This window comes from Microcaecilia unicolor, chromosome 5, assembly GCF_901765095.1.
Source record: "Microcaecilia unicolor chromosome 5, aMicUni1.1, whole genome shotgun sequence".
Taxonomy (NCBI): Eukaryota; Metazoa; Chordata; class Amphibia; order Gymnophiona; family Siphonopidae; genus Microcaecilia; species Microcaecilia unicolor.
In genome coordinates this window covers 310,018,511-310,044,104 of record NC_044035.1, presented here as the reverse complement: position 1 = coordinate 310,044,104, position 25,594 = coordinate 310,018,511, and the positions used below count along the sequence as shown (strand labels likewise).

At 47.3% G+C, this 25,594-nt stretch overlaps 1 protein-coding gene across 2 annotated transcripts in view; it reads right to left on the bottom strand.

Moving 5' to 3' along the window:
- The window catches only part of SIAH1 (siah E3 ubiquitin protein ligase 1), a 91,386-nt gene extending 71,233 nt beyond the window's left edge, over positions 1 to 20,153 (bottom strand). Inside the window, exon 1 of one of the 2 annotated variants that reach the window (XM_030204366.1) lies at positions 19,868 to 20,153. The gene's annotated coding sequence lies outside the window, so the exon portion shown is untranslated. The remainder of the gene's footprint in view (positions 1 to 19,867) is intronic. The other variant, XM_030204367.1, reaches the window with a different exon arrangement.
- Positions 20,154 to 25,594: the final 5,441 nt, after the last annotated feature.

Genomic DNA, 25,594 nt, shown 5'->3' with positions numbered 1-25,594 from the left:
GCCAGTCCTAGTCAGACGGTTCCATCGCCTTTTCCCTCACAAACCTAAACCTCGTGGACGGGGTAGGGGGGGCCCTTGAAGGGGGGGTGATGTTATGATTCTGCCGGTTTGGCTGCGGGGGAGGGGGGGACGTCTGTTCTGATTGGCTGCCAGGGGTTGTGCTGACGTCAGGGGATAGTACTTTAGCCTGCAGCTGAAGAGTTTCTCTGCTTTTGCGTTACTTATTTGGTGGTAACAGGAAAGCCTGACAGGTTTCTCTCAGAACGTGCTCTAGGTTCTGACAGGGATCTGTGTTGATTTAGAGTATTCTTTTCCTTCCCTCTGGGTTAGCTGCTGCTGTGTGTGTGTGTGTAGTAGCTCTGTAATCAGGGTCAGCTGCTCGTTTGTTTAGTGGGGGCTGGGCATTGCTCAGTCTCCGGCTCTGGGCTGAGTGAGAGCGTTCTCCTTTGTTTGTTTGTTTTAAGGATTTCTCTTCCCAGTGTCCCGGCCTGCTGGCTCAGTAAGTTTAACCCTTTGTGTACTGTGTGTATTGTATTCCTGCCTCTGCCAGTGTGTTTGTTTGGATGGGCCCCACTCCCTCTCGGGAGGGGAAGCGTTCTCTCTGGTTGTTTGTTGATTGATGGCACTCTCTCTCTGCTGGCTCTACAAGCTTAACCCTGTGTGTTCTGGGTGCCTCTGTCTACAGTGGGGTGAGGCAAAGGCTTTCTGCCTTCCTTTTGTGTTTGGTTCCTCTGGCTTCTGCCTGGGGCTCCTACCCTGGTGGGGGGGGGGGTTGCTGTGTTAGTTTCCCTGTCCTGCGCTAGTCCCCTGCGTGGGCGTGGCCCGCTCTGGTCCTTTGTTTCCCCCTCTGCCCTATTGCTGGTGTTCAGCGCGTGTCTGGCCTCTTGGGGCCCTCTGGGTTCTTTCACCCCTCCCTGTGTGTGATTGGGTTCCAGTTCAGCCGTGAGGCTCGCACGAGTGGCTCTGTCTGCGTGGGTTCCGGTTCGGCCGCGAGGCCCGCCTGTATGTCTATTTCCCTTCTTCCTGAGGGACTGTGGGGAGGGGTAGCTTAGGGGGTATTGTGTAGCTGGGGTGTGCGGTGGTGGGTCGGTCTCCCCTTGGCCTGGGTCGGCGCCCTGCTGGCCTCGGCCAGGGCCCAAGGGCTCACGACCAACCCAACGGATTACACGACGTAACTGTGACAAAAAAGGGAAGGGCACAAAAAGGGAGAAAACCCGGCCGCGTTCAAAAGAAAGTAAACTTAAAATAAGAAAAAAAATACTAAAAGTAACTACAGAATATTATCATCAATTTTTTTTTTTTTTTTTAAGAAAATGACTAAAAGAAACAAAAGAATAGTCGTCAGGCTCTGTTCCTGGGCCAAGAACGAAGAGAGCAGAAAAAATCCTGTCACCTCCTCGCGGACAAAAAAGAACTGAGGAAGTTGCATGCATGTGCAGTGCGTGTGATTCGCGCACTAGATGACTCTAGCGAAACTGTTTTATTTTGCTGGCAAAATACCGATTCCTGGGCCGCCGTGGACTTCGACCCACATGAGATCAAGCAGCCTGCTTGTTCTCTGAGAATATATCTTATTAATCAGAGGATTAAGTTCAGATGAATATTTTACATTTTCAATAAGATATTTCTTGAATAAATCCAATGGGTGGACACCGACAGGCCTTGGGAAATTCAAAAACCTCAGGTTCAAACGTCTGTTGAAATTTTCAATCTGCTTGATTTTTCAAGGTAAAATTATGTATCATACCTGATAATTTTCTTTCCATTAATCATAGCTGATCAATCCATAGACTGGTGGGTTGTGTCCACCTACCAGCAGGTGGAGATAGAGAGCAATCCTTTTGCCTCCCTATATGTGGTCATGTGCTGCCGGAAACTCCTCAGTATGTCGATATCCAAGCTCCATCCGCAGGACTCAGCACTTAGAGAATTACACCCACAAAGGGACACTCTGCCCAGCTCACCACCACCGAAACGGGGGAGGGGAATTAACCCAGCTCATCCCCACACAAGTGGGGGAGGGGAATCCGTGCAGCTCATCCCCGCGGAGCGGGGGAGGGACACCACACCCGCCGATGCGGGGTGATCTGGCTTATCCTGCAACCGCAACCGCGGGAGGAGCTGACTGACCCTAACACCGCCGAAGCGGGAGGAGTACAAAGCTGCCCTACTGCCACACGAAGCGGGAGGGAGCGCCGGCAGAATTTAAGTCTCAATCCAGCCCCGTAAAACGGAGGGGAGAGGAATGCAGCAGCTCACTGTAACACAAATTCGTCTCAACTCTTGAAGAATCCATTGAAAAACTTGAACACGAAGTCCTCCTGAACAGGAACTGAAGACTAAACTTGAACCTGAAATGCAACCAGAATATAAACAATACAGATATCTGGGAGGGGCTATGGATTGATCAGCTATGATTAATGGAAAGAAAATTATCAGGTATGATACATAATTTTACCTTCCATATCATCATGCTGATCAATCCATAGACTGGTGGGATGTACCGAAGCAGTACTCACCCAGGGCGGGACATAGAAATCCCTGACCGCAACACTGAAGCTCCAAACCGGGCCTCCGCCCGAGCAGCCACAGTCAAGCGGTAATGCCTGGAGAAGGTATGGGCCGATGCCCAAGTTGCCGCCTTGCAAATCTCTTCCAAGGAGACGGACCCGGCCTCTGCCATCGAGGCTGCCTGAGCTCTAGTGGAGTGAGCCTTCAGCTGGATAGGCGGCACCTTCCCCGCGGCCACATAAGCCGCTGCAATGGCTTCTTTGACCCATCTTGCCACTGTAGGCTTAGCAGCCTGCAGACCCTTACGAGGACCTGCAAACAGGACAAACAGATGATCCGACTTCTGGAAATCATTGGTCACTTCCAAGTATCTGATGATGACTCGTCTCACATCCAGATATTTGAGAGCAGAGTATTCCTCTGGGTAGTCCTCCCTACGAAAGGAAGGGAGACAGAGCTGCTGATTCACATGGAAGCGAGAAACAACCTTGGGCAGGAAGGAAGGCACTGTGCGAATAGACACTCCTGCCTCAGTGAACTGCAGAAAGGGCTCTCGACATGAGAGTGCCTGGAGCTCGGAAACTCTTCTGGCTGAAGTGATAGCCACCAAAAAGACTGCTTTCAACGTCAGGTCTTTCAGAGATGCCCTTGACAAGGGTTCAAAAGGCGGCTTCTGCAAGGCTCTTAGCACCAGGTTGAGATTCCACGCAGGCACCACTGAGTGCAGAGGAGGGCGCAGGTGATTAACTCCCTTGAGAAAGCGCACCACATCTGGCTGCGAAGCCAGGGAAGCACCCTTCAGGCGGCCCCTGAAGCAAGCCAGAGCCGCTACCTGGACTTTAAGGGAACTGAGCGACAGGCCTTTCTCCAGACCTTCTTGCAGGAACGCCAACAGTGAAGAAATTGGAGCAGTAAAGGGAGAAAGTGAGCCTGCTTCACACCATGCTGCAAAGGTACGCCAAACCCTGGCGTAAGCAGTAGAAGTAGAGCGCTTCCTCGCTCTTAGCATAGTGGCGATGACCTTGTCTGAGAAGCCCTTCTTTCTCAGACGCTGCCGCTCAATAGCCAGGCCGTAAGACCAAAGGGGGAGGGATCCTCCATCACCACGGGACCCTGATGCAACAGGCCCTGCTCCACTGGCAGCCGCAGAGGATCGTCCACTGAGAGCCTGATCAAGTCCGCATACCAGGGACGTCTGGGCCAGTCCGGACCCACCAGGATTATCCGGCCCGGATGCTTTGCCACCCGGTCTAGCACCCTGCCCAACATGGGCCAGGGCGGGAACACATAGAGAAGCTCCTGTGTCGGCCACTGTTGGAGAAGAGCATCTACTCCCAGGGATCGAGGGTCCCGTCCTCTGCTGAAAAAGCGCGGCACTTGGCAATTGGCCGATGACGCCATCAGATCTAGGCTCGGCTGGCCCCAGCGCTTTGTGATGTCCAAGAACGCCTGAGCAGATAGCTGCCACTCTCCGGGATCCAAGGTATGGCGACTGAGAAAATCCGCCTTGACATTCATGACTCCGGCAATGTGGGCCGCTGACAGCTGTTCCAGGTTCGCTTCCGCCCACTGGCATAGATTCATGGCCTCCTTGGCTAGAGGGGCGGTACCTCCCTGGCGGTTGACATAGGCCACAGCCGTGGCATTTTCCGACAGGACCCGTACTGGCTTCAACGCCAGTACCGGGAGGAACTCCAAAAGCGCCAACCGAATGGCTCTGAGTTCCAGGAGGTTGATAGACCACTTTGCCTCTGCAGGAAACCAGAGCCCCTGCGCTGTCCTTCCCAAGCAGTGGGCTCCCCAGCCCGTCAAAGAGGCGTCCGTCGTGACGACAATCCACTCCGGGGTCACAAGAGGCATCCCTGCAGACAACTTGTCTGTCTGCAGCCACCAGCTCAGCACCTTGCGCACTGCTGGGTCCAAGGGAAGGCGCACAGCACAATCCTCCGACACCGGAGTCCAGCGCTGCAGCAGAGAGTGTTGTAGTGGTCTCATATGAGCCCTGGCCCAGGGCACTACTTCCATCGTGGCCGTCATAGAGCCCAACAGCTGCACATAGTCCCAAGCCCGGAGCGGAGAGGCTACTAGGAACTGGTCCACCTGAGCCTGAAGTTTGACAATCCGATTGTCCGGCAGGAACACTCTGCCTAATTGGGTGTCGAATCGAACTCCCAGATACTCCAGGGACTGAGTCGGGCGCAGCTGGCTTTTCTCCCAGTTGATGATCCACCCCAGGGAGCTCAAAAGAGCAATCACCCGGTCCACAGCTTTGCCGCACTCTGCATAAGAGGGGGCTCGGATCAACCAGTCGTCCAGATAAGGATGGACTTGTACTCCTTCCTTTCTCAGGAAGGCCGCGATGACCACCATTACTTTGGAGAAGGTCCGCGGAGCAGTAGCCAACCCGAACGGGAGGGCTCTGAACTGGAAGTGTCGGCCCAGGACTGCAAAACGCAGAAAGCGTTGATGAGGAGGCCAGATGGGAATATGCAAGTATGCTTCCTTGATGTCCAAGGATGCCAGGAACTCCCCTGCCTTCACTGCCGCTATAACAGAGCGGAGAGTCTCCATGCGAAAGTGCCGAACTTTCAAGGCCCGATTGACCCCTTTGAGGTCGAGGATAGGCCGTACAGAATCTCCTTTCTTTGGTACCACAAAGTAAATGGAGTAACGTCCCTTGCCAAGCTGATTTTGTGGCACCGGAACGACCGCACCCAGGCGGATCAGATTGTCCAAAGTCTGCTGCACTGCCACAGCTTTGACCGGAGACCTGCAGGGAGAGAGTACAAACCCGTCTCTTAAGGGTCGGCAGAACTCTAGCTTGTAGCCGTCTCTGATGACTTCCAGCACCCAAGCGTCTGAAGTTACCCTGGTCCACTCGCCCAGAAACGAGGACAGGCGTCCTCCAATTTGCACTGGGCCATGGACCAGGACCCCGTCATTGGGTACGAGACCCTGGGGGAGGACCGGAGGGCGCACCTCCGGGACGGCGGTCTCTGCGAAAGGAATGCTGCTTGGGGGAGAAGTTCCTCTTGAAGAAAGAGGGGGCAGAGGAGCCCGACTTGCCCGGGCGGTACCGACGGGCTTCCTGAAACCGTCCTCTGGAGATACCGGGGCGAGCACTAGCCCGAGCCCTGACCTCTGGTAACCTCTTGCCCTTAGACGTGCCGAGATCGGTCACAATTTTGTCCAGCTCGACCCCAAAGAGCAGCTTGCCTTTAAAAGGCAACTTAGCCAGGCGGGACTTAGAGGCGTGGTCCGCAGACCAATGTTTCAGCCAAAGCCACCGCCGCGCAGAGACTGTCTGAGCCATACCTTTAGCCGAGGCTCTCAAGACATCATACAGCAAGTCTGCCAAATAAGCCAAGCCCGATTCCAGGGCCGGCCAATCAGCCCTCAAGGAAGGATCCGAGGGGGAAGCCCGCTGCACAATCGTCAGGCACGCCCTGGCCACGTAGGAGCCACAAACTGAGGCCTGCAAACTTAAGGCAGCCGCCTCGAAGGACGACCTTAAGGCCGCTTCCAATCTTCTGTCTTGGGCGTCCTTTAGGGCCGTGCCACCTTCCACCGGCAACGCCGTTTTCTTAGTCACCGCAGTGATTAAAGAATCCACGGTAGGCCAAAGAAAGGCCTCCCGTTCACTTTCAAGCAAAGGATAGAGGCGGGACATAGCCCTAGCCACTTTGAGGCTCGCTTCCGGGACATCCCATTGAGCCGAAATTAAGGTGTGCATGGCATTATGCACGTGGAAGGTTCTAGGCGGGCGCTTCGTCCCCAGCATAATGGCGGAGCCAACAGGGGCTGAGGGAGAGACGTCCTCCGGAGAGGAAATCTTTAAAATGCTCATGGCCTGCACTAACAGGTTGGGCAAATCCTCTGAGCGAAAGATCCGCGCTGCAGAGGGGTCATCCGCTCCATCCGAGCGGGAATCCGTCTCCTCCAAGGAATCCCCAAAGGACCATTGGGAGAACTCAGATACGCTGCCCTCATCTACATCAGAGGAAACAGAGTCCTCTAAGGCCTGGGAATCCACCCGAGGGCGTTTACTTCCGGGGGCCTCAACCCCTTTATCGGACAAGGGAGAAGGGGCAGCGTTTTGCATAATGAAGGCCTGATGCAGCAGCAAAATAAACTCGGGGGAGAAACCCCCCAGACTGTGCACTTCAGCAGCCTGGGCCACAGCCCTAGACGCACCCTCAACCGGCGCTCGCAAGAGCGGGGGAGAAACATGCTGCGCATCCAAGATGGCGTCCGGCGCGACACTCCGCGAAGGAGCCGCGCGGGAAGAACGGCGCTTAACTTTAGCCGCCCAAATCAAGGGCGGCCATGGCATGAACGTCTCCCAGCTCAAGGGCGGTCCAAGAAGAAGCCGTCCGAGCAGAGTGGCCGGCCAAGATGGCGGAGGCGAGCAGCGGGGGATGGGCGTTTATGGCGGGAAAAACCGCCGCACCGGAGGAACACCCGGGACACTGACCGGCCTCCAAACTGACACCCAACAAGGGCGAATCAGACTTTAATACCCCCGCATCCCCGCTAGTAGCGCACACGCGGTCCGGGGAGCGATTCTTCGCGCCCTCGCCCTCCGACGCCATAGGCCACGTGGAGATCAATCGGGGAACCCCCTGCCCGCTATAAAAAAGGTAAAAATTACCTGCTTCTCGCTCCGAGCTGTAACGACCTGGTGTCCCAGTGAGTAGCTGCAATAAACGTTTAAATAAACGTCGAAATAAAACGCCTTTAAGGACGTCCAAAATTTTTTTTTTTTTTTTTTTTTTTTTTAACGGAGCCAGCGGGAGGGGGGAGAAAAGGAGGGACCTGGCGCCACCAGGTTTGCACTTGCTCAAGAAGAGCCCTCAACCCCAGGCACTCAACAAAACCTAAAAATTAGGCTTGGAGGCCTAGCCAGAGCTGCTGCTGTGTGTGACCACCACCTGCTGAGATAGAGAACATACTGAGGAGTTTCCGGCAGCACATGACCACATATAGGGAGGCAAAAGGATTGCTCTCTATCTCCACCTGCTGGTAGATGGACACAACCCACTAGTCTATGGATTGATCAGCATGATGATATGGAATGTATATATTATCTTTCATGAACATTGATACATTTTCCTTTAAAGTACAAATATCCACTTGGGATTTTTGTACCTGGTCTGCAAAATCCTGCTTCAACTTATCCACCAATTGCGACAGTACTCCCACTGTAGCAACCTAGTTTGTGGTCTCTTGTGTTGATTTCATAACAGCAGTATATTCAAATTTTCTATTGCTTTCAAAAAAGTATCCAATATTACCTCTGTGGGGAGAATTAACTTCACTTCTTCCCTTTTGCTCAAACTCTCCTTCATGATTCTCGCGGGAAAGATACCTCCAGCTTGGCCCAGCACAAGCGACTTCCACTGGGTCAGGGCCGGCCATCTCACCCCGCTTCATGGCAGGATATGGAGGGATGACGAAATCTGGAGACAACATAGTGTCATGCTCTAATGGGTCAGCGACTCATCCTGCCGCTCCCAAAGCAGAGCTTAACACAGACTTCTCCTGTGGGCACCGAGCAGCGAAACAGTCAAGTACTGCGTTGGGGAAGACGCCAGAGTCAGCGGAGGTAGGGCTCTGACAATCGCCTTCCTTTTGGTATGAGGCATAGTGGTACTGCTGCAAAACAAACAGCTCCAGTCTTGTACCTGACCACCAGGCTCAGCTAGCAGTCGCCATCTTGGTCACTCCCCCCCTTCAATTATTGTTAATTTTATCAGTTATATTTTTAAGTATTTATATGAGGGTAAAGCTATATATGTTTATTATTTATCGTTTATGATTTATAGCTATTACACCTGTGAACAAGCCATTGATTCGGTGACAGGTGGGCGCCAGGAATTTTGTTCAATAAAGTTTTGTTATACCACCTTCATTTGGGATCTGTTGTGCTAGTTGGCCAGTACCAGAGTTTGGACAGGACACAGCTCAGAGTCAGAGGGCTAGATTCAATATTGTGTTGTGTTCAGTATTGTGTTTCTATTGTAAGTAGTCTACTATGCTATACTTTATATTGTTACGTGAATATTTTTACTGCTGTAATTGTCTATTGCTTATGTTTGACTTATTCTTGTTGTACACCGCCTTGAATGAATTCCTTCAAAAAGGCGGTAAGTAAATCCTAATAAATAGCGCCCAAAAATCGAGCACCAAGCTACTATTCTCTTTTTTTTTTTTTTATAGATTTAACATTTACATCAACTAACATAAATGTAATGAAATATCAGAAACATGTCACTTATACAATATTAAACATTATACTAACTAGTATAAAAGGAAATTTTTTTTTCTTTTGTCCACAATTATTGGTCAAGATACTAAGAATTTATACAGAAGGAAAAAAAAAAAGATCAATTACATAGCGGAAGGGAATAACGAATGTGCACAGCCAATACTCAGCATAATTTTCTAAGGGAGTACCCCCATGGTAGGAATAGCCTTTTCATTTGATTCGATAAAAACTAGCAACTTCTTGGGAGTGAAGAAAATATAATTCACCAAATCAAGAGAAATAAAACATTTACAAGGAAATTTCAATATGAATGTACCGCCTAGTTTCAAAACCCTAGGTTTGTACAAAAGGAGTTCTTTTCTCTTTTTTTGTGTGATCCAAGCTAGATCTGGAAACACTTGAATCTTTTGTCCCAAGAAGGAGTCATTAATATGTCGGAAATATGACCGAAGAATATTATTTTGATCAAACTCAAGGGCAAAAGTTACCAATAGTGTGGTTCTTTCAGAAATCAATTCGAGAGAGTTCTCCAAGAATTCAGTCAAGTTCAGTTCAGGGGGTGAAACAGTTTGAGGTTGTTCTTTTGATTGAGTGGATATACCAGTTATATATTGGGATCTCGTGATAGGGGGAAACCCTTCCACTGGAATCTCCAATACCTCAGTAAAATATTTCTTGAGCATATCTCTTGCATTTATCATAGGCGACTTCGGAAAATTCAAAAATCTCAAATTGTTTCTACGCCCATTATTATCAAGGAATTCCAATTTTCTCTCTTGAATTTCTTTCTTTAATTAAAACTGAGGTAACATTCTGTAGTATTTCAACCTCTCCTATTTTCATTATTTTAGTTTGCTGCTCTTGAGTCTGTTCGCGCAAAGTTTGATTAGACCGTTTCAGGTCTGATATTTCACTTGTTACTGTGTTGTTCATCAAAATTAAAGTACTATTCACAGCCTGAATGGCATCCCAAAGCGTATTCATAGTTACCACTGCTGGTCTCGTTAAACCTCCGACAGTCACGGTTGCGATCTCCTGAGAAATGGAAGCAGCGACCTGCGCTGCTTCCTGCGGTAATTCTTTTCCCGGGGTAAAAGTGCCCATAGGTCCTCCCTCAACGAACGTCGCAGGTCTGGGTAAGTCCAAAATCTCCAGCGAACGTGACCCCCACGGGCGGAGAATCGCCTCCAGGTCACGGAGGAGCAGTTAGGGAAGGAGGACTCAACGTCACTCCTTCTATGCTGCACTCGGCCCCCTGAGAGGTCGAGGCTATTGAAGTGGGCATTCGTTCTCCAGGAGCACCCTCGAAAGCTCTCCAAGGTCATCTGGCGGGTGGTGGGAATGGACGGCGGAGCCATGGAGGAAGGTATTGTTGTTTTTCCCTTTCTCTTCCCCATATCGAAATCGGGAAGAGCTTTCCTCGCGCCAAAGCATTTTCGAGTCTCAGGAGCTGGGTTGCCTCACTTCCGCTTCTGTCGCCATCTTGACCAAGTGTGATTATTTCCCACCGCTACTATTCTCTAAAGGGTGCTCTGTGTGGTGCATCCTTTATATAATACTAGCTTAGAGCTCATTTCGTACTTAACTTTGGACATTAGCCTTCATGCCTGTGAAAGGCTGGTATAAATGTATCACACCTAATTTCTGGTGCCTATCCATGCTCCTCCCATGGCCACGCCCCTTTACAGTTGTGCATTATGCAATTTAGGCATGCATGTTTTAATATAGGATGTTGCGCAGAGCCGCAAATAATTCCTAATTATTGCCAAGTGCTAAACTCTAATTATTATTGCCTAATTGACTAATTAGTTTATCCATAGATCTGGGATCCATATCCAAATTTGGAGAACCTATACAGAATCTGTGGGTGAAAACCAGGCTGTGTAAGCAGACCTGAAACAGCTAGTCTTACAACAGCTGCAGCAACAGCCAACAAGGTGAAGGAAGAATGAATAACCAGATGGAATCTGTCTGGAAATATGCTGAAATAATCTGACTTTTTGGAGCAGGGTTGTTTAGCAGGGTGGAGAATGAAGAGGATGGTTGGCTGGATAGTTGTGGGGGGGGGGGGGGGGGGAGACTGGGACTGATGGTGATGAGGGTTCAGGACAGAGGGGACAATGTAATAAGCTGTGCATTAGAACAGCACATATGCACAGAAAAAAAAATAATTTTATACTCCTGATGTAGTAAAACTTAACTGCATCCAAATTATTGCAGCATTAAAAAACGTGAGCCAACAGAAAAAAAAAACACATAAAACCAGGGTGACATGCCACATTAAGCATTATGCTGCATTAAGCATAAAATTGTCTACACTCCTGAGAGGGTATAAGCGCGTACTGGCTCACACATTGTCAAAATGACCAAAAAAAAAATCCATGGTGGGCTATGGGCCCCCATACTCCCCCACCCCACAAATATTCCCTTGTGGACAAGTGGGCTCCTAAACTTCCCACACCCAGGGCTACCTGGTCTAGGGTAACCCTAGCCCAGGCACTAAGCACAAGCCCTCAACGAGAGGCTCAGGTGCTGCTGCACTCTGCTTCCCATGGATCAATACTATTATTTACCTGGACCAGGAAGGCATCCAGCTCCTCTCACCACCATCAAATAAAACAGCAGCATTTGATTTGGAAGACTTATTTAGGATGAAATAGTAAGGTGCTAAGTGTTAAGCATCGACATTTTACAAGATGGTGGTGCTAAAGACAGGACCAAGTAGGGACCACTCCTGCTTCCCAACCCCAAAGGTAAGTGAGAGATCTTTGGAGGGAGAGGGGTTTTGAATACCAAGGACATCTTGGTAGATTGGGGAGGGGGGGGTGAGGAACCTTCAGACCCACTGGGCAACCAAAAAGCTTGCTAGAAAAGGTCATCTGAGGGGAAATGCTGCCCTTCGCTTCAGATAATCCATTTGTCCCTGCGCTGGAATAAAGTACTACGCGAAAAGTAAAAGAACATGCCAAAATTTAACATTTTTTAAGCAATATAATTTGGCTTGTTGCATGCCCATAGTACTGATGCTAAAAACTTCTTACTGTATCAGGAGTACGTTTAGCCTGAGAATAACCTGCAGTAAGCCACCAAGGAAAAGGATGGCACAGTTTACTACACAGGACTGAGAGAGCACGGAGACTGCTAGGGACAGGAAAACTTATTGGGACCCATTAGGTCATGGAGTAATTTCTCCAAATGGGGGAGGAAGAGGGGTTGACGAAGTAATTTTTGCACTACCCAACAGAGCTTTTTGGACAAAAGTCATGATTTTTTTTTTTAATTTCAATCTTTTTATTAATATCTTTCAAAAATCAGGGCTAGCCCAAGGGTATCTGACATCCTAGGCAAACCTTCAGTTGTGAGCCCCCTTCCTAACAACACCAGGGGGCAGCTCACAGCTCCCCACATCTCTCTTCCCCTTCAGGTGTAGTATCCACCATCTCCTCCTTCCTTCCCTCCACTTCTCCCCTGCCCTGAGTGTTCAGCGGCCTACCTCCCTTCCTCTGGGAGCATGACAGTTAACATCTATAGAAGATGTCTGGTGAGGGTGATGGGATCTGGCAAGCCTTGAGCACACACAGATGCTCAGTCCTGTGCTGGCCGTGATGCATCTGCTATAAAAGTTGACTACTGTAGGTTCCCTCAAGTGGAGGGAGGGACGGAAGGAAAGAAGGAAGGGGAGGGATGCTGGAGACCAAGTGCTGGTGCTACTTGCTTAATTGTGCTGCCCTACACAGTTACCTAGTGGACAGGCCAGCCCTGTCAACACTTTACAAAACACCACCACAAACACTGGCAGAGGCGCAAAGTCCAAAATACACGCTTCTACATTTGTTCCACAATATATCCAATTCAGACCGGTAATTGATGCAGTCACTTCTTTGTATCCTCTCAACCACAACTCCTTCATATGTATATATTTTTAAAAAGCCAGTGTTCTAATTTAACTTAAGTTTAACAGCAATAGCTAACAAGAAATCAAACACATCTCCTTTACAAATTGAGGTATGGAAGCCATTGAATTCAAAATCTTACATGGGAGCAATTCATGAATACCTAAACTGGTTCTTGTGTGTTAAATGTAAACATCCTTTGCAGCCACACAAATAAATTCAGCCTCTGCCATCACCCCCCCCCCCCCCCAAAAAAAAAAAAAACCCAGATACAGAAGACAGACATATTTGTCCATGGAAGTCACCATAAAAATATATTATTCTTGATTCTCATGTTATCTGAGCAATAGCAAAATAAGGACTTCTTTTACAATGCCGAACTAGCAATTCCTGCATGGCAAATGAGAGGAAGCCCATTCAGTTCCTATGGGATTCCCCTCATTTGCTGTGCGGCTTTGTGAAAAAAGCCCTAAATCGCTCCCCTACCAAGCACATGATGAAATAATACAAAACCTGAAAACAATCGTAGCTCAACATACATGTAACAAACATACAACAGCAGCACTAATTCTATTGTTCAACAGCAAGAACCTTACCTATGAATAGGCACCACTACAGATTTTACACTGGACCCTATAACACCAACATACCTACTACAGGCAAAACAGAACAAGTGGGGTTGCTACATCTCTCTACACAGAAACTACAGTCAAACAGAATACCACACCTCAGTCACATGCAAAGCATAGACACTGCACACATGACAAGGGATCACAAATTTGAAATATGAAGACAAAAACTGAACTGCAAACTCCAAAAAGTCAAACTCTGCATGTACTGCAACACTGGAGAAATGCATTTCCTCTTGTACTGAACATAAAACAAAGACACCTGCAATATAAATTTCACAAACATATTCCAGTTAGAAAAAAGTTGTAGTTTAAAATTTATTAACTTTGTTGTCCCAACATTTTATTTTTCCATCAAGATGGTCCCAGTTTTTCTTTTCTATTTTCCTGTCTTCAACTAACTCTTTTTCCAGGACCTACTGAATTCTGCAGATAGCACACCCATTCAAAACATATCACCCCAGTACTGAATAAACTACACTGGCTGCCCACAGAACAAAGGATAAACATCAAAATCCTCAGCCTGATGTTCAAAACTTTACAAAAAACAACTTCGGAGATCCTTACAACCAAACAAGTCTATCAACCAAAAAGACCACCAAGATCTGAATCCAATAGTCTCCTAGCTATTTTGTCTTATCTTTTCCGTTTAGAGGAATTTAGATGCAGGATCTTTTACATTGCTGGACCTACATTATGGAACAAGCTACCCATGAAAATCACAAACATCACCAACTTCAAAGAATTCAAAAGAAAACTTTACTGTTTTTACATGCCTACAACTGGCCAGAACCTGAATATTTATTATCAGATGTTCAATATAAGATACATGGAACTGCATCTTGTTCTAACACATCCCTGTGACTCTCCTACAATGTCTTCTGTTTTACTATGAATGTTCCTACTGTAACCCGCTTAGAATGATGGATGAGGAATATGTTTTTATAATAATAATTTGACATTTCCCTTTCTCCTCATGTCCTGTTCCCTCACTACATCCATCTCAGACATACTGCTCTTTCCTCCCCTTCTTGTCTGCCTCTGTCCACTCAATTTTCATCCACTTTTCAGTCTCCAGTCATCCAACTCTCCATCGCCTTCTCTCACCTCCTAGCTCTCCCACTTCCTGTCTCACTCCTTCCACAGCCTCCTATTTCCTTTTATCTTTCTTCTACTTCCCATTACCACATTTCTACCTCCTGTACTTCTCATCTCCTCCCCATGGCCTCTCCCACACCAGGATCACCCTTCCCGCTCCCTGTGGTTCAACATCTTTCCTCTTCACCCTCCATCCCATTGTCCAGCATATCCCTCTCTCTCCTGTACCCCCAGATCGATTACCTCTCTCTTCATTACCTCCCATTGTCCAGCACCTCTCTCTCTCCCCCCCCTCCACCTCTGGGTCCAACATCGCTCCCCCTCCATACCATTGTCCAGCATACTCCTCCCTCCCTCTGGGGGTTCCAGCATCTCTCCCTTCACTCCCCAGAGTTCAGCATCTATCCCTTTCTCTTAACCCCCTCCCATCTGCGGCATGATCCACTATCTTTCCCTCCACTCCCCTCCCCCACCTACTACAGGGATCGCTATACATTTCTATACATCAACTATATGCAAACAGAACACCACTCCTTAGTCGCATAACAAATGCAGACAGACACTAAGCAAATACATAAAAAGTACATAAGTAATGCCACACTGGGAAAAGACCAAGGGTCCATCAAGCCCAGCATCCTGTCCACGACAAGGGCCAATCCAGGCCAAGGGCACCTGGCAAGCTTCCCAAACGTACAAACATTCTATACATGTTATTCCTGGAATTGTGCATTTTTCCCAAGTCCATTTAATAGTGGTTTATGGACTTGTCCTTTAGGAAACCGTCTAACCCCTTTTTAAACTCTGCCAAGCTAACCGCCTTCACCATGTTCTCCGGAACGAATTCCAGAGTATAATTATACGTTGAGTGAAGAAAAATGTTCTCCGATTTGTTTTAAATTTACTACACTGTAGTTTCATCGCATGCCCCCTAGTCATAGTATTTTTGGAAAGCGTGAACAGACGCTTCACATCCATCTGTTCCACTACACTCATTTTATATACCTTTAACGTCTCCCCTCAGCCGTCTCTTCTCCAAGCTGAAAAGCCCTAGCCTCCTTAGTCTTTCTTCATAGGGAAGTCGTCCCATCCCCGCTATCATTTTAGTCGCCCTTCGCTGCACGTTTTCCAATTCTACTATATCTTTCTTGAGATGCGGCGACCAGAACTGAACACAATACTCAACGTGCGGTCGCACCATGGAGCGATACAACAGCATTATAACATCCTCACACTTGTTTTCCATACCTTTCCTAATAATACCCAACATTCTATTCGCTTTCCTAGCCGCCGCAGCAGCACACTGAGCAGAAGGTTTCAGTGTAATATCGACGACGACACCCAGATCTCTTTATTGGTCCATAACTCCTAAAGTGGAACCTTGCATGATGTAGCTATAATTTGGGTTCTTTTTTCCCCACATGCATCACCTTGCACTTGCTCACATTAAACGTCATCTGCCATTTAGCCGCCCAGTCTCCCAGTCTCATAAGGTCCTTCTGTAATTTTTCACAATCCTGTTGCGAGTTAACGACTGAATAACTTTGTGTCATCAGTAAATTTAATTACCTCGCTAGTTACTCCCATCTCTAAATCATTTATAAATATATTAAAAAGCAGCGGTCCTAGCACAGACCCGAGGAATCCCACTAACTACCCTTCTCCATTGTGAATACTGCCCATTTAACCCCACTCTCTGTTTCCTATCCTTCAACCAGTTTTTAATCCACAATAGGACATTTCCTCCTATCCCATGACCCTCCAATTTCCTCTGTAGCCTTTCATGAGGTACCTTGTCAAACGCCTTTTGAAAATCCAGATACACAATATCAACCGGCTTCCCTTTGTCCACACGTTTGTTTACTCTTTCAAAGAATTGAAGCAAATTGGTCAGGCAAGATTTCCCCATACAAAAGCCGTGCTGACTTGGTCTCAGTAATCCACGTCCGTGGATGTGCTCTGTAATTTTGTTTTTGATAATAGCCTGTACCATTTTCCCCAGCACCAACGTCAGACTCACCGCTCTATAATTTCCCGGATCTCACCTGGAACCTTTTTTAAAAATCGGCGTTACATTGGCCACCCTCCAATCTTCCGGTACAATGCTCGATTTTAAGGCTAAATTAAGGACAAATTAAAAATACGAAGACAAAAACTGAATTGGGAACCAGAAGACAACAAACTTGGCATATACTATTACACTGGAGGCGAAGGAGGATAGCAGAAAACAGAGAGATGCTGAGAGGAGATAGGGAGTTCACGCTGCATCATCATGCTGGGGGGGGGGGGGGGGAGGCACTGTGCCCTCTACTTTAGGTCCTTGGATACTGCCCGGTTGCCAGAATAGCACAACAAGCAGGCAGCAGTGGCTAAAAAAATCCAGGAGGGGGGCATTTTTGCCTCCCCATGTCCAGGTTGGGACCCGATGAATAGGGATACACAAGTGCACTCAATCACATTAAACTGTTAACTAAACTAAGCTTCCTTCCCCCCCCCCCCCAGACATGAAATGAAACCACTACTTTTGTAAATTAGGCCCTTAAAGAGCTATGCTACACCTTCACCACCAAAATTGAAAAGGGGAGAATTTAAAAAAAATATATGAGAAGCTAGACAGAGCTCTCATTCACTGGCTCAATTTTTTGAGCCGGGCCCTAGAATCAACAAAGAGTTAGCAACACCTGCAACTATATCAACTAACTAGTTTTCATAGACACAATGATCATTATACGTTACACTCAGTGAATACAGTATTCCATTATTTCACTAAAAGAAAACATAAGATTTACAAAAGTGATTCTTCCCTTTTCTCAGTGCACTAGTTTGCCAGGTAACCATAAGAATTGCCATACTGGGTCAGACCAATGGTCCATCTAGCCTAGTATCCTGCTTCCAGCAGTGACCAATCCAGGTCACACGTACCTGGCAGAAACCCAATTGATAGCACCATTCCATGCTACCAATCCCAGGGCAAGCAGTGGCTTCCTCCAAGTTCATCTCAATAATAGACTATGGATTTTTCCTCCAGGAAATTGTCCAATCATTTTTTAAACCCAGATATGCTAACCGCCATTACCACATCCTCTGGCAAAGAGTTCCAGAGTTTAACTATATTTGAATGAAGAAAATATTTGTTTGTATTTATTTTGTTTGCACAATAACTTTTTATTAAAAGGTTTACGTATACAAAGTATTTCCATGCAATTTCATTGGGTGTCCCCTGGTCTTTGGGTGGAGGTAAAATCGATTTACCTTCACCCGCTCCGCACCACTCAGGATTTTGTAGATCTCAAGCATATCCCCTTTCAGCCATCTCTTTTCCAAGCTAAAGAGCTCTAACCTCTTTAGCCTTTCCTCATATGGGAGCAGTTCCATCCAATCCCCTCTATCATTCTGGTTGCTCTTCTTTGAACCTTTTCTAATTCTGCTGTATCTTCTGAGATAAAGCAACCAGAATTGAACATACTACTCAAGGTGAGGTCACACCATGGAGCAATATAGAGGCATTATAATATGTTTGTTCTAATTTTGCATCCTCTTCTTCATAATTCCTAGCATCCTGTTTGCTTTTTTGGCTGCTGCCACACACTGGGCAGAATCATATGAATATAATAAAAAGGTTTCATAAAACTATGATAGTCATTTTTTTTTTTTTGTTACATTTGTACCCCGCGCTTTCCCACTCATGGCAGGCTCAATGCGGTAGGCAATGGAGGGTTAAGTGACTTGCCCGGAGTCACAAGGAGCTGCCTGTGCCAGGAATCGAACTCACTTCCTCAGTTCCCCAGGACCAAAGTCCACCACCCTAACCACTAGGCCACTCCTCCACGTACAGATTGTAGATGCAGTAATTAAGTAAAACAGAATTATCAGGCAAATCTATACAGAGATAAAGTCACTGGTAGTTTATAGTGGACCTAAAGTCTAGGCAATCGCCTAGGGCAGCAGTTTGCGGTGTGGGGTTTTTTTTTTTTTGGGGGGGGGGGGAGGTCAGCAAACAGCTGCTGCAGTCAAAGTAAAACAAAAAAATCCTGATAGCCTGCCATACAAAGAACCATCAAGTAATACTTTTGCCTGCAGAAAGGATCCACAATTTTCAAATACCCTTTTTACCTGGGTAAATGACACTTGGAAAATTATTAGTGCCCTCTTTATTGACGTGCATGTCATATATATAAGTACAATATCTTTGGGAGATTGGGGAAGGGAGTAGGGCCGAAGGGTGGCTTAGGCCCCCAATGGCTCCGAGTTTATAGCATTATAAGCAACAACTAAATATTCTAGCTTTCATATAGTTCCCATAGCTTTAGAGATTCATATGATTTTTAGTCAGGATAATCACATATGAGCAATTCATAGGATCCCCTACCCATCTTTGAGATCCAAATGTCAGTATACAGTGATTCTGTGAACTATAAAATGTAAATCACCACTAATCCCTTTCCTCCTCGCCTAGAGGAATTTAAAGTGTTAGATTACTCTGTGCTCCTGTCAGGACCATCCACATCTTTGTCTCACGCCTCATTTGAACAATCCACATTTGCAGGAACAATGGAAGTGTTAGGAAAACCCCTATATGCAATACGTAAACAAGAATGCAGCCCTACTTCGCCATGTTAGCGATAATAAATGGGTAATTGCATCATCAAAGCAAAACCCTGAATAAATGGCAGTTAAAAACCAATTAAGACCAAAACACACACAATATTAGGAGAGACGGAAGCCTTGGCTATTTTTTTCTGAACTGTTTATCTAATCCTGATAGACTCATTCAATTTTTTGACTATATATCCGTACTGTATAAATATGCGTAAGGTCGGCTTTAATAGCTATTCCGGCGTCTTCCTTCATCCCCGCCGTAATTTCTTTTTTTAAATCCATCTTCTTAACGTGCACGGATAAGGAAATGGATCCCAAGAAAGGAAGCGCTTAGGCCGCAGACCTCTGTTCTTCACCTCTACAAAACGCTCCTAGACAATGACCACAACCAGGCATGCATTCAATCGCTATTATACACCACAGAGAACCCCTTATGCTAGCCTCCCCCCCCCCTCACCCAATACACACGAATCCTTACCTATCCCCAAATCCCGAGGATCCATGCCTTATCTTCCCCAACTTTTTTTTGCCCAGTAAAACTCTGTAGAGGAATAACGGCCTAACCGGCCACCGGCACGCGGGGGACACCAGCCCGAGATCCCGCCACTGGAAAGGCTCCGGGGAGATGTCCGTTCCCCTTTTCCCCTGAAACCCCGAGGTCCATTGTTTGTTTTCAGTTTCTCTTCCCCAGTTCGCAGGCCCGGCCCCCTCTGATTAGGCCGCCGGCTCCTCCACAGACAAGAGCTCAGCCGGCTCACGAGAACGTGATAACAAAAGGGGCTGGTAAAAGTACAATCTCCATCACCGCACACACACGAAAAACCCTACTCCCCCCCCCTCTCCCCAAAAATAAATAAATAAAACGGACTCACCTGTCTCCGACAGGATGCGAAGTCAGTGCGACGGCGAATATTGTTATTTTTATTATTGTAGTGTGGTTTATATTCCAGTAACCTTCGCTCCCTCGCCCTTCTTCCTTTTGTGCCACTACCCTCCCCCCCTCCCCTCTGGTCATCCACAAGCTCCCACGAACACGCCGCTGGAAGCATACAAGCTCGAGCAGCGACTGTTGCGACGACGACGCTGTATATTGGACTTGAAGAAGCCGCTGTCAAGCTCGCGCCACCGGCTAAGTGCGACACTGCGGCGGGGGCGCGCTTGCGCAGCCTATCTTTAGCCCGCGCTGTTGTACAGGGGCCATCCCTTCCTGTCTGATCAGTCTACCTACGCTCTCGCGCTGGCTCTGGGGCTGGGTAAGAAGAAGGCTTGTGTTATAGGGGCATCGCGCCACTTCTGTTTCGGTCGCTTAGGATACGTCGGAAGCAAGCTACTGTCGTTCAATGCAACAACAGGAAGCGGCTTACAGCTCTTTTTCTCCTTTTGCTTTTCACTAAAGCTGAATGTTTCATAATGTGATACTTTCCCTCCTTCGTAGAGAGAGAAGTACTCGCTCAGAGACTGAGCACGTGGTAGTGTAACCCGCTCCTCTCACTTAGCGGGGTTAAGCACTGGTCTTTGCAGAAGCTGACCTTGGGGTTTGGGAGACGGGTGTGCACTACTCCAGGTCCCTTCGATTCCAATCCAGGAGCCACACATAGGGGTAGATGCACTAAAAAAAAACCGAGCCCATAACGTGGGTTTTAAACTGGTTCAAGCCGGATCAACGAGCAAGTAGTAAACCGTGCCATGCACAAAAGCCTTCTCCGAGCCATTTTCCGATCACAGTAGCAACTAACGAAAATGGAAAGCAAATGAACTAACTACTATAGTAACGTGCACGAGTCGCGATGCACTACCGATACCGACGAATGCACAAAAGCAATCCGAACCCTTTACTGTGATATATTGAACGTGTGCTCAGAGGCTGCCGGTAAAGTCCAGAGCTGTCAATAAGCACGACATAACACGGCCATGTAGTGCGTGCATAACCTTTGATGTGCTATATATGCATGGGTACGCGTGTGTGCACATTTGTCGGAGAAGTCATGGCTGCACGAGGGAGAAAGCCCAGCTCCGACATGGACGTGCTGTGGTTGGTGCAGCTGTTCATCATCAATGAGAAGCGCCTATTCCCCCGTCCGGGGAAAAGGCGCAATATATTGCGAATGGGCCAAGGGTGGGAGGTGTTGCAACGCCTATTCAATAGGTGTTCATCATACCCTAGATCCGTAAGTATTGGTAGCATATATGGACGTTTGTATGTGTGTGTAAAAACAGGTATTTGACTAATGACTATTAGTGGAATGGGGGGTGCGTGTTCGTGCTCATTTTCCCTTATAGTGCCAGCCAATATGAACATTCGTTATGTGTGTGTAAAAAAAAGTTTTCTAGAAGGTCAGGTGGAGCTAAAGACCATTGAAATTGGGGGTGCATGCTCGCCCTCGGCAACTATGAGCGTTCGTTATGTGCGTGTACAAAAAAGGTGTTTTCTAGAAGGTGGGGTGGAGCTACTGAGCATGACAGTGCATCGTTGCTTTTTTTATATATATTTCTTTTCACCTGATATGACATAGCTCTTCTTCTTGTTTTACAGGTTGAAGAGCTGAAAAAACAGGCAAGGTCATTGCAAAAGGACCATAGGGAATGGCTCCAGGAGGTCAAGGCTAACCTTGACAACAGCCCAGGTATTTGTTGGTTTGACATGAGTGTATAACTACAACATGGGATTTGATAATGCCCTGGGGTACTGATATTTCTTTGTCTCTGCAGAAATTTCATCTTCTGAGGATGAAGAAGATGATGATGGCGATGAGGGGTCCCTGGCTGGTGCTGCTCCTCCCCGCCCTTCCGGTCCTACCCCTGGTCCCCACCCCTTGCCTTATGCCCTTGTTCGTCTCGGCCCCTCTTCTGGTCCCCCACCAAAGAGATCCCGCCAAACCCCGCTGATGCGGCTCCCCGCCCCAAAACACAGCCCTTTTCACCTTGCCTCTCATCCTCCCCGAACAGACTTGAGCCCCCCTGCCTCCCCCCCAGCCGCACAGTCCCACCAGCCATCCTCTCCCCCCCCCACCAGCCCTCCTGTTCCCCATCCTGCCAGCCCCCACCCCTCCAACCCCTGCTACCCCTCCCACGCTCCCCCTCGGACTTCCCTCCCCCTTTCCCTAAGCCATGCCAGGGCCTCCGTCTCCACCGAGCAAGTCACCCCCCTCCTGGAGCGATTCGGCGAGATCGAGGTTGTACATGGTGAGTTTCACAAGGATTATTGCCTACACAGGTGTGTGCATGTTAAAGCTGTCTGCGAGGAAGTTAACAGTCCCTCTGTTGTCTTTACTGGCAGGTGGCGTGGTGGACCTACTACTACTACTTATCATTTCTAAAGCGCTACTAGACGTACGCAGCACTGTACACTTGAACATGAAGAGACAGTCCCTGCTCGACAGAGCTTACAATCTAATTAGGACAGACAAACAAGAGATAAGGACAAAGAGTAGCAAGATTCCATGCAGAATCCTAAAGAGTAGCAAGATTCCGGAATCCCATAGTAGCAAGATTCTGTGCAGAATCCCAAAGAGTAGCAAGATTCCGGAATCCCAAGACTACTACTACTACTTATCATTTCTATAGCGCTACTAGATGTATGCAGCGCTGTACACTTGAACATGAAGAGACAGTCCCTGCTCGACAAAGCTTCCAATTTAATTAGGACAGACAAACAGGACAAACAAGAGATAAGGGAATATTAAAGTGAGGATGATAAAATAAGGGTTCTGAACAAGTGACTAAGGGTTAGGAGTTAAAAGCAGCATCAAAAAGAGTGGGCTTTTAGCTTAGATTTGAAGACGGCCAGAGATGGAGCTTGACGTACCGGCTCAGGAAGTCTATTCCAAGCTATGGTGCAGCAAGATAATAGGAACGGAGTCTGGAGTTAGCAGTGGAGGAGAAGGGTGCAGATAAGAGAGATTTACCCAGTGAACGGAGTTCCCGGGGAGGAATGTAGGGAGAGATGAGAGTGGAGAGGTACTGAGGAGCTGCAGAGTGAATGCACTTATAGGTCAATAAGAGGAGTTTGAACTGTATGCAGAAACGGATAGGAAGCCAGTGAAGTGACTTGAGGAGAGGGCTAATATGAGCATAACGACACTGGCGGAATATTAGTCGTGCAGCAGAATTCTTTAGTGGTTTCCTATGCTAAACCTGTGGTAACCCTGTGGTTTCCTATGCTAACCCTGTGGTAACCGGGTAGCATGCGGCACTGCATGATTACTGCCAGGCAGGGATGGAATGAGAGTACTCTGGGCCCCCTCCCCCAGCCATGCTGCTGCCACCCCTGCAATACTGCCTCCCTCCCACCATGTTGCCACTGTTCCCCCCCCCCCCCCCCCCCCACCTTGAAGGGCCCTGGCGATCTAATGGCTGTGGCTTCTTCAGGGGAGGCCGAGGACATCCCCCCTTATCCCCCCACTACTGTTGACCGCGGTTTCTCCCCTATACCCCATGCTCCCACCCTCGCCAGATCCACCTCCCCTATCCCTCCCACTTCTACCCTTGACCGATGTACCTCTCCCATTCCTCCTGCTCCTACCCACACCAGAGCCACGCCACCTATCCCTCCCACCCTTGTGGACCGCGCTTCATCCCCCATCCCTCTCGCCCGTACCAACCTTTCACCTGATGACCTCCAGGAGATGGCGAGGTACTGCACATGAGAGGGCAGACACTGGAGGACCTTTCCCAGTTTCTCCAGTATCTGTCCTCCCAAGTACAGCGTCCTAGAGGCCATCTCCTCCCCCTCTCCCCCCTATCCAACCCCATGATATATATCCTCCCCCCCTTGTCTATGTTTTGTATTTAGTTCCCCCCCCCCCAAATATATTATGTATTTTTATTTTTCTATATATTGCCAATATATTTTTATAAAGTTTTTTCATTGTTAATACAATTCTGTGTGTTCTTGTGGGGTTTTTTTCAAAGAGGTTGTGTGTGTGTGTGGGGGGGGGGGGTTATTAGACAGCCATTGCACAGAAATAATAGAAACTATAGTAGTATATCACAAAGTAATAAAATGTTGATGAAACCGTTGGGGGGGGGGGGCGAAGCCAACATGTGATCAGATATACAGCAAGAAGCAACGTGAATTTCCAGACGCGGTGGGTGAGAGGAAGAACACAGGAGAGTCAAGAAAATTAACTGAATTTTATTTAACAAATTAGAACTCAGTAGCGGTTGTCATGAAAGTCCTCAGCATACAGTTATGATGGTATCACAGGCTTGATCTTACAAAGTCACAAGAGCAGATAACCTTTCCTTCTTGGGTTGTGCATATGCACAAAATCCCTTAAGCCTGGCCTGTAGCCAGATAACACCCCTCAGTCAGTTTTCTCTAATGTACATCACTACCATTGGAGTTTTGGATCCAGCATTACCACCCCAGCCATTCAGGGTTTTTGAGTTTAAGATATTAGTCCCAATTTTATAAATTTCTGCTTACATTCCTGCACGTTCATCTCAAAGTCATGCATATTGACAGCAATAGTTGTGTATCGAAAAACTGTGAATGACACTCTAATGGTATTTTGATCTCCCAGTTATTCCTCAGGGGATAGAAAGTAGAATCTAGTACCAACGAGCCATGTGTACGACATTGAGGATTCTCTCAATATCCAATATGTCTGTCTGACTATGTTGAAGTTGAAAATGTAAGTGTCTTAGAGATTATCTACATTGAGATGGAGATTTTGTGAATTGTTCGGCTCCTAGATGTGATGGGTGAGCTATGTGCCTAAATATAAAAAGTCACTCTCTGCTCATGGTGGATACAAAGGATGTGTGACATGCAAATTTGATACCAGCATTACATTGTGAAGATAAAGCAGGGTAGTGGCATTCTCTCAAGGCTGCTGCATCTTCTGCATGGCTCTGACAGTTTTGACATTGACTGCTTGCATGGCGCTAGACCTACAGTGTGCTGCATGAGAGACCATACTCTGACCTCTGGGAGGCATCACAGGAGAGATACAGGAAGTTCTCACTCAGCTCACGTTAAGTGCCGAAGATTGTTTGGTATGCTGAGTTGATATCAGCTGAACTTGTAGTAAGTAGTGCAGCAGCATTCTGCAAAGCATGCCTCATATTCTGTATGAGAGACCAGCATATTTATTTATTCATGGCATATAGCATTTCTATCCCACATTGGCACAAGTGGAACTCAGGTTCAATGTGACTTACAATATAAACATAAAAGAAAAGAAATAAATTAGAGTTACATTTAAAGAATGCATCATAAAAATATTATATAGGAAGTAATAAGGCAAATTCAAGTGGGGCATCAGGAAGAAGTGAAATATAAGGAACTAAATAATATTCAGCACTGAGTTCTAACATTGTTGAAGATTGAGCTAAAAAAGTAAGTTTTCAATAAATTACGAAATAACCCGTAATCTCTAGTATATCTAATTTGTTTAGGAAGAGAATTCTAGATTTTGGTACATTGATAAGAAAAGATAGCATTGTGGATTGTTTTGTAAGATACATTTCTGCAAATGGGGAAATGTAAAATGAGATATTCTCTGGATGACACGGAAGCACATGAGTAACATTACACATTCTGAACTGTGTCGTGCATATTGTCATGTCCCCTAACTCAACGACGTCCTCGAGTC